Below are 14730 nucleotides of genomic sequence, written 5' to 3'. Positions count from 1 at the left end.
CGCCCAGTTACGGCGGTGGCATCGGTTCCTCTCCTCCCTTCAAGGCGACCTCATTCCCATCCCCCAGCACACCCATCCTGAATCCAACTCCACTCCTGATGTTATCCTCTCCTCCCCCAACCTCCTTGGCCGCATCACGGTGGATGTCCTGGAGCCTATTGGTAGCGACCATCTCCCTGTCCTCACCGTTTCAGACGGTCGTCGCCCTCACCCCGACCCTCGTACTGACCCTCCCCCTAAGTATGTCCACGACTATTCCCGCGCCGACTGGAATGCCTACCGGGATACCCTTTCCACCCAGGTCGATAGCCACCCTCTCACCTACCACCACCCAGACGATGTCACCCAAGCCGCCTCCTTTCTCCAGCAGACCTTGTCTGAGGCCGTGGAGGCCCACATCCCTACTGTCGCCATCCACCCCCACCGTCCTACCTTACCCCCACAGGCCGTTCTCCTCCTCCGTGAATCCCGTCGTCTCTACCGTGCCTTCCTCCGCACGCGTGACCCGGACACACTACGACGCCACCGGCAACTCCAGCGACACATTCGTAATTTGCTCGCGGCTAAGAAACGCCGGGACTGGCAGCAGACATGCACCCGTTTAAATGCTACCCTACCAATCAACTCGTCCAAGTTCTGGTCGGCCTTCCGTCGCCTTACCGGAACTAAACCCTCCCCCTATTATCCTCTTCTCCATGATGATCACCCTTTCCCTGACTCCCTTAGTAAGGCCAATCACTTTGCCTCCTACCTCTCCGATGTATTTTCCATCCCCGATGATCCCCAGTTCGATTACTCCCTCTTCCCGGATATCCGCGATTGAACTGACACCTCTTCCCCTCCCCTCGCTCCTGGTTTCCAGTACTTGGACAACATTGCACACACGGAACTCAATGCCCCTATCACTACACAGGATCTCATTGCTACACTCCGCACAAAACGCAACACTGCTCCTGGTCACGATCGTGTCACCTACCGTCACCTTCGTGAAGCTCCTGTCTCTTTCCTCTCCACCCTGGCCAGGCTCTACAATGTAGTCCTGTCCACCGGTTACTACCCCGACCTGTGGAAAACCTCCCGTATCCTCATGTTCCTTAAACCTGGCAAACCGCCGTCCGCCGTCTCCTCCTACCGTCCCATCTGCCTTACCTCGGTCTTCAGCAAGGTCCTGGAATCTATCCTCACCCGACGCATCCACCAGCATCTCCGCCAGCACCGCCTCCTTCCCGTTACCCAGTGTGGCTTTCGGCCGTCCTTCTCTTCCGACGACCTTCTCCTTCACCTCACTCATCTCCTTTTCAAACAGCTTAATTCCCGTCGCTCCGCAATCTTCCTCTCCCTGGACCTCGAACGTGCCTATGACCGCGTATGGCATTCCGGTCTCCTCTTCAAGCTCCAAACCTTCGTCCTTCCCATTAACTACGTCCGTCTGATCGGCTCCTTTCTCTCCCGCCGTCCTTCCTATGTCACCATCCATAACGCAGATTCTTACACCTTTTTCCCCTCTGCCGGTGTGCCCCAAGGCTCTGTCCTCTCCCCCCTTCTGTACCTTTTGTATACGGCGGACATGCCGCCGCTGCCAGCCCCCGTCCACCTCCTCCAGTTTGCCGATGATACCGCCTTCCTTGCCCTTTCCCCCACCCTACAGCACTCCCAACACCTTCTCCAATCCCATCTTGACCAGTTCACCGCTTGGTGCAACCAGTGGTTGCTCAAGGTCAATCCCTCAAAAACCCAGGCGATCATTGTAGGCAAAACCACCCCTTCCTTCCGCCTCCTTGATTTCTACATCACCATCTATGGCCGTCCTATCGCCCTCACTCCCACCCTTAAGTACCTTGGCGTCACCCTCGACCGTCGCCTCTCCTGGACTCCCCATCTCCAGACAATCCAAGCCAAGGCACGTTCCCACCTCCGTCTCCTCAAGCTTCTTTCCGGCCGCACGTGGGGTCTGGACCCCTCCACCATCCTCCACACCTATAAATCCCTCATCCGCCCTATCCTTTGTTATGCCCATCCGGCTTGGATCTCCGCCCCCCCTCCCTTTTATAAATCCCTCCAAATCCTTGAACGCCATGCTCTCCGCCTCGCCTATCGCATCCGTCTCCCCTCCCCCACGTGGATCCTGTACGATCTCATCCCCTTCCCCCACCTCCTCCTTTTCCTTGAAAGGATACGGATCCTGTACACCTCCCGTAAACTTGATCCTCCTCACCTGCTCGTCTCCCCGATCCTCTCCCACCCCCGCCCGCTGCCGCGCCTGTATTCCCACGTCCCACCCGGTCTCCATCTGTCCACCCTCCTTACCCTCTCCCAAGGTGGCTTCCGCCAGCTCCCTCTCCCTGATGATGTCCTCGTCTCCTCCATCTACCCCTCCTATCAACTTTGACCCTGCCCCGCCCCCCACTTCCCGTGTCCTTTCCTTTCGGCACCCTCCCTCCCTTCTCTTCCCTTCTTTTTCCATCTCCCCGTCCCCTCCCTTCCCCCTCTTCCCCCGGGCTTCCTCTCCCCCTTCCTCCCTCCCCCCTATCTCCCCTGCCCGTGGCATCTCTGCTCTCCCCTCTCGCTCTCCCACTCCCCTTCCTCCTCCTCCTCTCTTGGCAGGTCCCCGGACTCGCACACGCATAGTGAACATTTGCGCGCCGGAGATCGTCGCCTTCTGTGTCTCGTGTGTGTGACGTCGTATAGTGTTTTTTGGTGTCCGCCGTGCCACTCCTACGTTCACTTGTGCCGTCGGACTCATCAGTGTTTTGTGCGCCGTGCCAACGTGTTTTCAGTGTTGTTATCGTCACATGTGAACGACTCCGTGTTTTTTGTGTCTCTGTGACCTCTCTCTTTTGCCCGTCACTTTGTTCATTGTCATTCACCATTTTTTATACTCTTGTAAAACGCTGTGGCTGAAGAGCGGCGTAGTGTGCCGCTGCCAGCCTACCTGAGTTGTACAGGTTTTAAAATAACAATAAAGTAAAAAAAAAAAAAAAGAGCCTCAGTGGAAGTAGCCGGACGACCTTAGAAGATATCTCCTGCAGATGGAGACGAAACGTTAGGTGGAAATTTTATACATCGACCATGGCCTCTCAGCCCAGAAGTTTCAAACTATGGATACTGTGTCACAGACACAGTTCTTTTGACTGTCCTATATATATATATATATATTACCAAATGAAAGTGCTGGCAGGTCGACAGACAAACAAACAAACACAAACATACACACAAAATTCAAGCTTTTGGAACAAACTGTTGCCTCATCAGGAAAGAGGGAAGGAGAGGGAAAGACGAAAGGATGTGGGTTTTAAGGGAGTGAAGGTGTCACATCATCTTTGTTTATATATATTAAAATTGCTACACCATGAAGATGACGTGGTACAGACACAAAATTTAACCGACAGGAAGAAGATGCTGTGATATGCAAATGACTCGATTTTCAGAGCATTCACCCAAGGTTGGCGCCAGTGGCAACACCTACAACGTGCTGACATGAGGAAAGTTTCCAACCCATTTCTCGTATACAAACAGCAGTTGACTGGTGTTGCTTGATAGAACGTTGTTGAGATGCCTCGCGTAAGGAGGAGAAATGTGTACCTTCACATTTCCTACTTTGATAAAGGTCAGATTGTAGCCTATCGTGATTGTGGTTTATCATATCACGACATTGCTGTTCGCATTGGTTGGGATATGGTGACTGTTAGCAGAATATGGAATTGGTGGGTTCAGGAGGGTAATATGGAATGCCGTGCTGGATCCCAACGGCCTCATATCACCAGCAGCCAAGCTGCCAGTGATCTTATCTGCATGGTTGTAATGGATCGTACAGCCACGTCTGGATCCCTGAGTCAACAAATGGGTACGTTTGCAATACAATAACCATCTGCATGAACAGTTCGTTGACGTTTGCTGCAGCATGGACTATCGGGTCGGAGACCATGGCTGTGGTTACCCTTGATGCTGCATCACACACAGGAGCACCTTTGATGGTGTACTCGACGACGAACCTGGATGCAAGAATGGCAAAACGTCATTTTTTCGAATGAATCCAGGTTCTGTTTACAGTATCAGGATGGTCACATCCGTGTTTGGCGACATCGTGCTGAACGCACATTGGAAGCGTGTATTCGTCATCGCCATACTGGCATATCACCCGGCGTGATGGTATGGGGTGCCATTGGTTACACGTCTCGGTCACCTCTTGTTCTCATTGACGGCATTTTGAACAGTGGACGTTACTTTTCAGATGTGTTACGACCCGTGGCTGTACCCTTCATTCGATCCCTTCGAAACCCTACATTTCAGCAGGATAACGCACAACCACATGTTGGAGGTCCTGTACGGGCCTTTCTGGATACAGAAAATGCCCTGGCCAGCATGTTCTGCAGATCTTTCTGTGGTACCGTGTTGAAGCTGCATGGGCAGCTATACCTGTACACACCATCCAAGCTCTGTTTGACTCAATGCCCAGGCGTATCAAGGCCATTATTATGGCCAGAGGTGGTTGTTATAGGTACTGATTTCTCAGGATCTATGCACCCAAATTGTGTAAAATATAATCACATGTCAGTTCTAGTATAATATATTTGTCCAATGAATATCTGTTTATCATCTGCATTTCTTCTTGGTGTAGCCATTTAAATGGTCAGTTGTTTGATATATATATAAGCCCACTGATGTTACTGATGCATCAGTGAATCATGTCTGGGAAATAACAAAAAACGTAAAAATTGTTTTACTCAAGTTGAAGTCTCCTCTTTGTGAACACACCTGTATTATGAGAAGAAATGCAGTTGATTGTTAATCAGCAATCATTTTCTCATCACCCAGTTACCACGTATTGACGTTCATATTACCCGCTGGTAAACAGAACCCACCACCAACAAGCATCTATTTTTGATAATTCCCTTCACCGCCTGTACGAGGTATGAGCAACTTCTTTGTTGCCTCCCAAATTTCACTTTCGTATACTGCTTCGTAAGCTTAACCTCCCACGTTTTCGATGGGTGACAGTCCATCACCACCTTGGCTTCGTGCAGAGGTCCGCATTCATCTTGGACTTAAGTTTGCTTCCAAAGATCACTACTCTAGATTCAATCTATCGCTGTAAGTTTTTCGAACTTTGCACATAAGCTGGAGACAGCACCTTCCTCTACACTGATAGTTCTAAGACCAGTCATGGTGTTGGATGCTACTTTGTTATTGGTAACAAACATTTAAGATACAGTCCTGTAGACCAATGCTCGATTTTTACCGCACTGCTTTCCACCCTCTACAAATCCACCCAATAATTATGATGTCATAGGCTTCACAATTATATATTATGTTTTGTTGTTCTATAGTGTCCTCCTGAGCCTCTGTTTGCTATACACATTCCACTGCTTAGTACAAAGAATCCACGAGTGCCTCCACTCGCTCACTCATGATGGAGCTGACGTGATGTTCATGTGTGTCCCTGGTCATATTGGAGTGTGGGTACTGAAGATGCCGAAGATACTCCCGAGACTCCAGTCCGACAACCTAGGCCTCTCAGATTGTCTCTACGTAGCTGCACGTAGGACCATTGCATCTCTCTGGCATGAACACTGGTCTTCTTTACATGAGAACAAGCTCCGGGAAATTTACCTACCAACAACTTGGACAGACTTCCTTCACCTCTCTCTTCGTGCAGAGATGCTTCTAGCTCAGTTGCACATTGGGTTCTGTGGTTGCAGTCACCATCATTTGTTAAGTGGAGACTCTTCTTTCAAAGCATAATAACTCTATGGTATCATTTTATGGGGAAACTCCAGTTGTGTGCATGACATCTCTTTACTGCAGAAGAAAGCTATTAGGGTGGTTACATGTTCATCATATAAGACACACAATACACCTTTGTATCCTGAGCAAAAAATTATGACAGTAGTAAACCTATGTATACAGGGTGGTCCATTGATAGTGACCGGGCCAAACATCTCACAAAATAAGCATCAAATGCAAAAACTGCAAAGAATGAAACTCGTCTAGCTTGAAGGGGGATTCCAGATGGCGCTATGGTTGGCCCGCTAGATGGCGCTGCCATAGGTCAAACGGATATCAACTACGTTTTTTTTTTTAAAATTGGAACCCCCATTTTGTCTTACATACTCATGTAGTATGTAAAGAAATATGAATGTTTTAGTTGGACACTTTTTTAGCTTTGTGATAGATGGCGCTGTAATGGTCACAAACGTATAAGTACATGGTATCCCGTAACATTTCGCCAGTGCGGACGGTATTTGCTTCATGATACATTAGCCATGTTATAATGGATGGTTTACCAATTGCAGAAAAGGTCAATATCGTGTTGATGTATGGCTATTGTGACCAAAATGCCCAACGGGCGTGTGCTATGTATGCTGCTTCGTGTCGCGGACGACATCATGCAGGTGTCTGGACTGTTCGCCAGATAGTTATGTTATTTAAGGGAACAGGAAATGTTCAGCCCCATGTGAAATGTCAACCACGACCTGCAACAAATGATGATTCCCACATAGATATTTTAGCTGCTGTCGCAGCTAATCCGCACATCAGTACCAGACAAATTGCGCGAGAATTGGGAATCTCAAAAACGTCAGTGTTGAGAATGCTACATCAACATCGATTGCACCTGTACCATATTTCTATGCACCAGGAATGGCATGGCGACAACTTTGAACGTTGTGCACAGTTCTGTTACTGGGCACGAGATGTTACAGAATGATGACAGATTTCCTGCACGCGTTCTATTTAGCTACAAAACGTCATTCACCAACAGTGGTAATGTAAATGGAAATAATATGCACTACTGGGCAACAGAAAATCCACGATCGCTGCAACAAGTGGAACATCAGCGATCTTGGTGGGTTAATGTATTTTATGGCATTATGGGAAGAAGAATAATTGGCCCCTATTTTATCGATGGCAATCTAAATGGTGCAATGTATGCTGATTTCCTACGTAATGTTCTACCGATGTTACTACAAGATGTTTCACTGCATGACTGAGTGGCAATGTACTTCCAACATGAAGGATATCCGGCACCTAGCACGCATGCAGTTGAAGCGGTATTGAATAGCATATTTCATGACACGTGGATCGGTGGTTGAAGCATCATACGATGGCCCACAAGTTCACCGAATCTGACGTCCTCGGATTTCTTTCTGTGGGGAAAGTTGAAGAATATTTGTTATCATGATCCACCGACAATGCCTGACAACATGCGTCAGTGCATTGTCAATGCATGTGCACACATTACGGAAGGCGAACTACTCACTGTTGAAACAAATGTCGTTACACGTCTTGCCAAATGCATTGAGGTTGATGGACATCATTTTGAGCATTTACTGCATTAATGTGGTATTTACAGGTAATCATGCTGTAACAGCATGCATTCTGAGAAATGACAAGTTCACAAAGGTACACGTATCACATTGGAACAACCGAAATAATAAACGTTCAAATGTATTTTCTTTCTTTATTGTAATTTTGACACCTTATACAAAAGGTGGGCTGGCAGCGACAATATTACAGTGCTCTTCGGCTACAGACAGTACAAATAGAAACAAGGCAGACACAGAAAAACAAGACAGAATGGTGGAAAAATAACTGTAGACACATGAGTAAATAACACGGAGCCATTCACAGGTATAGTAAAAAATAAAAAACCGTCATCACTGTACACGAACACTGATGACTCCGGTGTGTGAATGTACACTTGACGTGTGTGAGTCCAGGGACCTGCCAAAAAGGGAAAAGGTGGGGGAGGAGGGAGAAGGGAGAGTGTAGATGCCAGTGGCAGAGGAGATGGGAGGGGGAGGAAAGAATGTATGGGGGGGTAGGGGATGTGTGGGGGGAGGAGGGAGGAGGAAGGGAGGAGGGAGAGAGGGGGCCATAAGGAAAAAAATATGGTGTGGAAGGGGAGGATCAAAGTTGGTAGGAGTGGTAGATGGAGGTGATGAGGGCATCATCAGGGAGGGGGAGCTGGTGGAAGCCACCTTGGGCGAGGGTATGGAGAGTGGAGAGATGGAGAGCAGGTGGGAAAACAGGTGTGGCAGCGGATGGGGGTGGGAGAGGATGGGAGAGACAAGCGGGTTAGGGGGATCAAGTTTACTGGAGGTGTAGATTAGCTGTATCCGTTTGAGGAAAAGGAGAAGGTGCGGGAACGGAATAAGGTTATACAGGATCCGTGTGGGGGAGAGGAGATCGATGCAATAGGCGAGGCAGGGAGCATGGCATCCTAGGATTTGAAGGGATTTGTAAAAGGTAGGAGGGGTGGAGATCCAGGCAGGGTGGGCATAGCGGAGGATAGGGCAGATGAGGGATTTATAAGTGTGGAGGATGGTGGAGGGGTCCAGACCCCATGTGCCATCAGAAAGGAGCTTGAGGAGACTCAGTCAGGACCGTGCCTTGGCTTGGACTGTCTGGAGATGGGGGGTCCAGGAGAGGCGACAGTTAAGGGTGACGCCAAGGTACTTGAGGGTGGGGGTGCGGGAGATAGGATGGCCATAAATGGTGATATAGAAATCGAGGAGACAGAAGGAAGGGGTGGTTTTGCCTACAACGATCGCCTGGATCTTAGAAGGATTGATCTTGAGGAACCACTGGTTGCACCAAGTGGTGAACTGGTCAAGATGGGATTTGAGAAGGTTTTGGGAGCATTGCAGGTTGGGGGCGAGTGCAAGGAAGGTGGTGTCATCGGCATACTTGAGAAAATGGACAGGGGGTGAAGGCAGTGGCATGTCTGCTGTATACAGAAGGTAGAGAAGAGGGGAGAGGACAGAACCTTGGGGCACACCGGCGGAGGGGTAGAATGTGTAGGAATCCGTGTTATGGATGATGACGTAGGAAGGATGATGGGAAAGAAAGGACCCGATCAGACGGATGTAGTTGATAGGAAGGGCGAAGGTTTGGAGCTTGAAGAGGTGACCAGAATGCCATATTCTGTCGTGAGCACACTCAAGGTCGAGGTAGAGGAAGATGGAAGATCGACGGTAGTTGAGCTGTTCAGAGAGGAGTTGAGTAACGTGAAGGAGAAGGTCATCGGCAGAGAAGGATGGTCGAAAGCCAAACTGGGTAGTGGGAAGGAGGCGGTGCTGGTGGAGATGCTCGTAGATGCGTCAGGTATGGAGGGATTCCAGGAACTTGCTGAAGACCGAGGTAAGGCTGATGGGACAGTAGGATGAGACAGCAGATGGCAGTTTGTTGGATTTAAGGAACATCAGGATATGGGAGGTTTTCCACAGGTCAGGGTAGTAGCCGGTGGACAAGCCCACATCCTATAACCTGGCCAGGATGGAGAGGAAGGAGGCAGGAGCTTTGCGGAGGTGGTGACAGGTAACACTATCATGACCGGGAGCGGTGTTGTGTTTCATGCGCTGTGTAGTGATGATGTCCTGAGTAGTGATGGGGGCATAGAGTTCATTGTGTGTAATGTTGTCTAAGTATTGGAAGCCAGGGGCGACAGGAGGGGCAGAGGTGTCAGTTCGATCGCGGACATCCGGAAAGAGGGAGTAATCGAACTGGGGATTATCAGGGAGGGTTAAGATATCGGAGAGGTAGGAGGCAAAGTGGTTGGCCTTACTAAGGTTGTCAGGGTAGGGTTGGTCATCATGAAGGAGAGAGTAGTAGGAGGGGGGGATTAGATCTGGTAAGGTGGCGGAAAGCTGACCAGTACTTTGATGAGTTGATAGTAAGTGTAGCATTAAGACAGGTGCATGTCTGTCGCCAGTCCCAGCGTTTCTTAGCCACGAGCAAGTTTCTGATGTGTCGTTGTAGTTGTTGGTGGCGTCGTAGTGTGTCCAGGTCACGCATATGAACTAAGGCACGGTAGAGACGGCGGGATTCACAGAGAAGGAGGATGGCCTGTGGGGGTAAAGTGGGACGGTGCGGGTGGATAGCAATGGAAGGGACGTGGGCCTCCATGGCCTCAGACAAGGTCTGCTGGAGAAAGGAGGCAGCATGGATAACATCATCTGGGTGGTGGTAGGTGAGGGGGTAGCTATCGAACTTGGTAGAGAGGGTGTCCTCGTAGCCATTCCAGTCAACACGGGAATAATCGTGGACGCATTTTGGGGGAGGGTCGATGCGAGGATCGATACTGGGGCGACAACTGTCTAAAACGGTGAGGAGGACAGGGAGATGGTCACTACCAATAGGGTTAAAGACATCCATCATTCTATGGCCAAGGAGTTTAGAGGAGGAGAGGATGACATCTGGAGTGGTACTGGATTCAGGGCAGGTGTACTGGAGAATGGGAACAAGGCTGCCTTGGTGGGTGTGGGCTGAAGAAAGGTTTCATTGAGGAGGAACGCATCCATGCGTTGGGTTGTGAGGGTGTGCAGCAGGAGGTTCTTATTGGCGGGAAGGAAATGGATGTTGCTGAACAAGATACGGTGCTGTCGTGCTATGTCAGGGATTTAGACAAGGATGTCAAGATGGAAGAAGGTGAAGTGGGCTTGGTTATGGGAATAGGTGGTATAATTTTTAAGGTGGAAGACAGATCAGGTGGTGAGGGATATCTGCTGGAGGGTGTGGGGGTGCTTGTATGGGTGGACGTTCTGGGGGACAATGGTGACGAACCTGAAGATAACCTCGGCAGTGGGGGGAGGGGGGGTCAAAGGAATTGCCAGGAGGGGTTGGGGCGTCCAGAGGGCAGTCGGGGATGGTGAGATCAGGAGTGGTGTGGGAAGTCAGGCCTTGCACTTCTGTGAGTAAGCAGGGTGCGGGAGGTTGCAGGTGTTGCAGGAAGGAGTGGACTAGAGGATGGGACACTGCCAGGGGAAGTGCGCCTGTTTACAGTGCGGGCAGACAGGTGCCTTGCGGCACCCAGATGTAGGGTGTGAGTTATAACGCAGGCACCTCTGGCAGTGGAGTGACTGAGGAGGCAAACAGGAGGAGTCAACTTTGTACCGTCGATGGAACAGGAGGGCACCCTCCTTCAGGAGAAGGTCGATGGAAACGGCGTGTTTGAAGAACACCCGCATAAGGCAGGTGGCGCCGGGGAGCCGACTGGATTGAAAAATCCTGGGTACTGCCCTTATTTCTAAGTACAGCTGCATCTTAAACTCCACCAACACCTCCTCCTGTGATTGTCGGACTAAGCCAGGTGATAACAGAGGAACTTATGCCACCACCGTAACCGGGCAGTGGAACAACTATGAATATTTAGGTCGGCGGCGATCACGTAGGAGGAGAAGGTATGGTTGATGAGGGAAAGGAAGTCAAAAGGAATAGGGTCATTAGGGCAGACATAGATGGTGGCACAGGTAATGGTAAGGCTGGGGAAGAAGAGACTAAGCGTCAGGTGTTCTGTGGGGTCGGGAAGGAGGGGTTGGAGCCGTACAGGGATCTGGTGGTGATGGCCGATGGTTACCACACCTCGCATTATCGGGAGGGGTTATCGGAGTGGTGGAGGAAGTAGGGCGACGTGTGTATGGTATGTTGGGGCTGAAAAAAGGTTCCATTGAAGAGGAAGGCATCCACACAGTGGGTTGTGAGGGTGTGCAGGAGGAGGTTCTAATTGGCAGGAAGGGAAAAGATGTTATTGTACAAGATACAGTGCTGTAGCACCATGACAGGGATTTAGACAAGGGTGTCGATACGGAAGAAGGTGAAGAGGGCTTGATTATGTGAATAGGTGGCATAAGTGTTAAGGTAGAAGACGGATTGGGTGGTGAGGGATATCTGCTGGAGGGTGTGGGGGCGCTGGAATGAGTGGACGTTCTAGACGACAATGGTGACGAATCTGATGATCTCCTCAGCAGTTGGGGGGGGGGGGGGGGGTAGGGAGGAGACGAAAGGAATTGCCAGGAGGGATGAGGGCGGACGGGGACGGTGAGTTCTGGAGTGGTGGGGGGGGGGTTGGGCATTGAACTTCTGGGAGTATAGGAGGGCACCCACCTTCAGCAGAAGCTTTATGGAAGGGGCGTGTTCGGAGAAAAGCCGCATGAGTTGGGTGGCACTGGCTGGGATGAAAAATCCGGCATACCGCATGTATTTCTGACTACAGGTGCGCCTTAAGCTCCACCAACACCTCCTCCTCAGTGATCATCGTACTAAGCTGAATGATCACGGTGGTCGGGAGGAGGAAGAAGCTGGGATTTTTTGGGAGCGAAGGAGGCGGGGGTGCCACTGGGAAACTTAACCATGACGTAAGGGTGAGAATGTGCGTGGGGGGCAGGAGCAATCAGAAGATGGCGGGAGATGGCAGGTCCCGGTGTGGGCGCTGGAGCTGGTGTGGTCGACGATGTCGGGGAAGGCGATGGTGATGGTGATGGTGACGGCGATGGCGGGACACCACCCTGGCGGGGGCCACAGGACTGGTGGCAACAGTGTGAGGGAGGGGAGGGAAGGGATCAGAGGAGGAGGCAAGGGGAGAAGGAGCCGGGGACAGGGTGACAAAGAGCGCAGGAGAGGGGAGCGTGATAAGTGGGGGAATACAACGGGGGGGGGGGGCGCAATTGGACACACCACGTAATAGTGGTGGACGGCGAAGTAAAGATGATAGCAGTGGTGGTGGGCATAGTCATGATTTAAAAGGAATAAGGAAAGGACAGGACTGAACAAAACGAAAGAAGAAAAGGAACTCACAAAGACGGACGGACCAACGTAGACAGACAGACGAAGACAGATCGATGAAGACGGACGGATGAGGACAGATGGACGAAGATGCCGACTGGGGGCAAAGCCCCACTCCACTGCTGCCGGCAGGAGTGTGACCACAGGGACTGCCGGGCGGCTGGGCTGCAGCAGGGACGGCTGGGCTGTAGGGACGGCTGGCCTGCAGCTGCTGCTGCCCAGGGACAGCTGCTACTGCTCGTGCTGTCTGGCAGGCTGGCTGGCCAGCTGGCTGGTCCTGGAACACCTAACACTTCGATAAATACCTATGCACTCATAGAAGGGCGGTACTCTTTCGTGGTACCGCGGGAGATGTTCAAACGTACATACATTCTGTATTTTAATTTAAAAAAACCTACCTGTTACCAACTGTTCGTCTAAAATTATGAAACATATGTTTGCGACTATTACAGCGCCATATATCACAAAGTGAAAAAAGTGCTCCAACTAAAACATTCGTATTTCTTTACATACTACACGAATATGTAAAAAAAATGTGGGTTCCTATTAAAAAAAATAAAAAACGCAGTTGATGTCCATTTGACCTATGGCATCGCCATCTAGTGGGCCAACCGTAGCGCCACCTGGTTTCGTCCTTCAAGCTAGACAAGTTTAGTTCTGAGTAATGTTTCCGTTTGACAATTATTTCGTGAGATATTTGGCCTGGTCACGATCAATGGAGCATCCTGTATACTATGTCTTAATCTATACGAAAAGGAAGCTACCTGAAGCTAAATGCAGAGAAAATATCAATTGTACAACACTAGGATGGCTTACTTCATTTCATTGACTCTCAAATCACTGAACAGTTATGAACTAATGGGGCACAAATTATTTAATAAGCTACCAATAGCTACCCAAGATACACTCCAGCAGATTTCCCTTGCCACCTGCTCTGTTTTCCACTTAAACACCTACGCCACCTACTCCCACAACCAGGCCCACTTTACCTTCACCCGCCTTGACACCCTCGTTTAAGCCCCTCTCTCTCCTTCTCGCATCCTTCCCACCTCCAAACTCCTGGCACGTCAACAGGGTCGTCTCCTCTACCTCAATATTCGCTCCCTCCTTGCAAACAAATACCTCTTCATGCATACCCTCTCCCAGCACCAGGTTGACTCCTCATCCTTAATGAAATCTTTCCCCAACCCCACCATGTTCTCCGCACCTACCCCTATCTCCTTCACTGCACTGATCATCCCCTTCCCCTAGCCCGAGGTGGGGTCGCTACAGGCCACCTCAAGCATCTCCCTGTCTGGCCACAACCCCTCCTCAATGACCCGACCGAACACCTTCTCCTCAGCCTATTTTTTCCCTCGCTCACCATCACCTGTGCCACTATCTATATCCGCCCCGCAGTTCCTCTCCCCTTCGATTTCATTTCCCATGTTGACCGTACCTTCTCCACCTATGTGATCGCTGCTGACCTCAACATCCACAGCCGTGACGCTGCCACCCTTCGGCGGTGGCATCAGTTCCTTGCCACCCTCCATGGTGACCTTGTTCCTCTCCCACAGCACACCCATCCTGAAAATAACTCCACCCCCCATGTTATCCTCACTTCCCCCAACCTCCTTGGTTGCATTGCCATTGACGTCCTCGATCCCGTTGGGAGTGACAATCTCGCTGTACTTCTCACCTACTCCTCTACCCGTCCCACTCCTGCAGCCACCCGCCCAGCTGCCCCTCCAAAGTCTGTCCATGGCTACCGCTGTGCCTACTGGGATGCCTACAGGGAATCCATTGCCTTACAGGTCGAAAGCCACCCCCTCACGTTTCACCACCCTGCTGACATCACCCATATCTCTTCCTTGCTTCAGAAGACCATCACTGACGCTGTGGAGGCTCATATGCCTACCAAACTCATCCACCCTCACTGCCCTACGCTTCCTCCACAGGCCTTCCTTCTTCTGCGTGAATCCCGCAGGCTCTACCGCTCCTTCCTCCGCACTTGTGACCGGGATACTCTCACCCACCACCGGCAATAACAGCGACACATCCGGAACCTCCTTACAGCGAAGAAACGCTGGGACTGGCGCCAGACATGCACATGCCTCAACTCCACCCTCCCTGTCAACTCCTCCAAGTACTAGTCAGCCTTACTGCCTTACTGGTAGCCATCCCACCTCG

The sequence above is a fragment of the Schistocerca piceifrons genome, chromosome 11 (assembly GCF_021461385.2).
Source record: "Schistocerca piceifrons isolate TAMUIC-IGC-003096 chromosome 11, iqSchPice1.1, whole genome shotgun sequence".
Classification (NCBI taxonomy): domain Eukaryota; kingdom Metazoa; phylum Arthropoda; class Insecta; order Orthoptera; family Acrididae; genus Schistocerca; species Schistocerca piceifrons.
The sequence above is the reverse complement of the archived record's forward strand: the minus strand, read 5'-3'. Positions refer to the sequence as shown.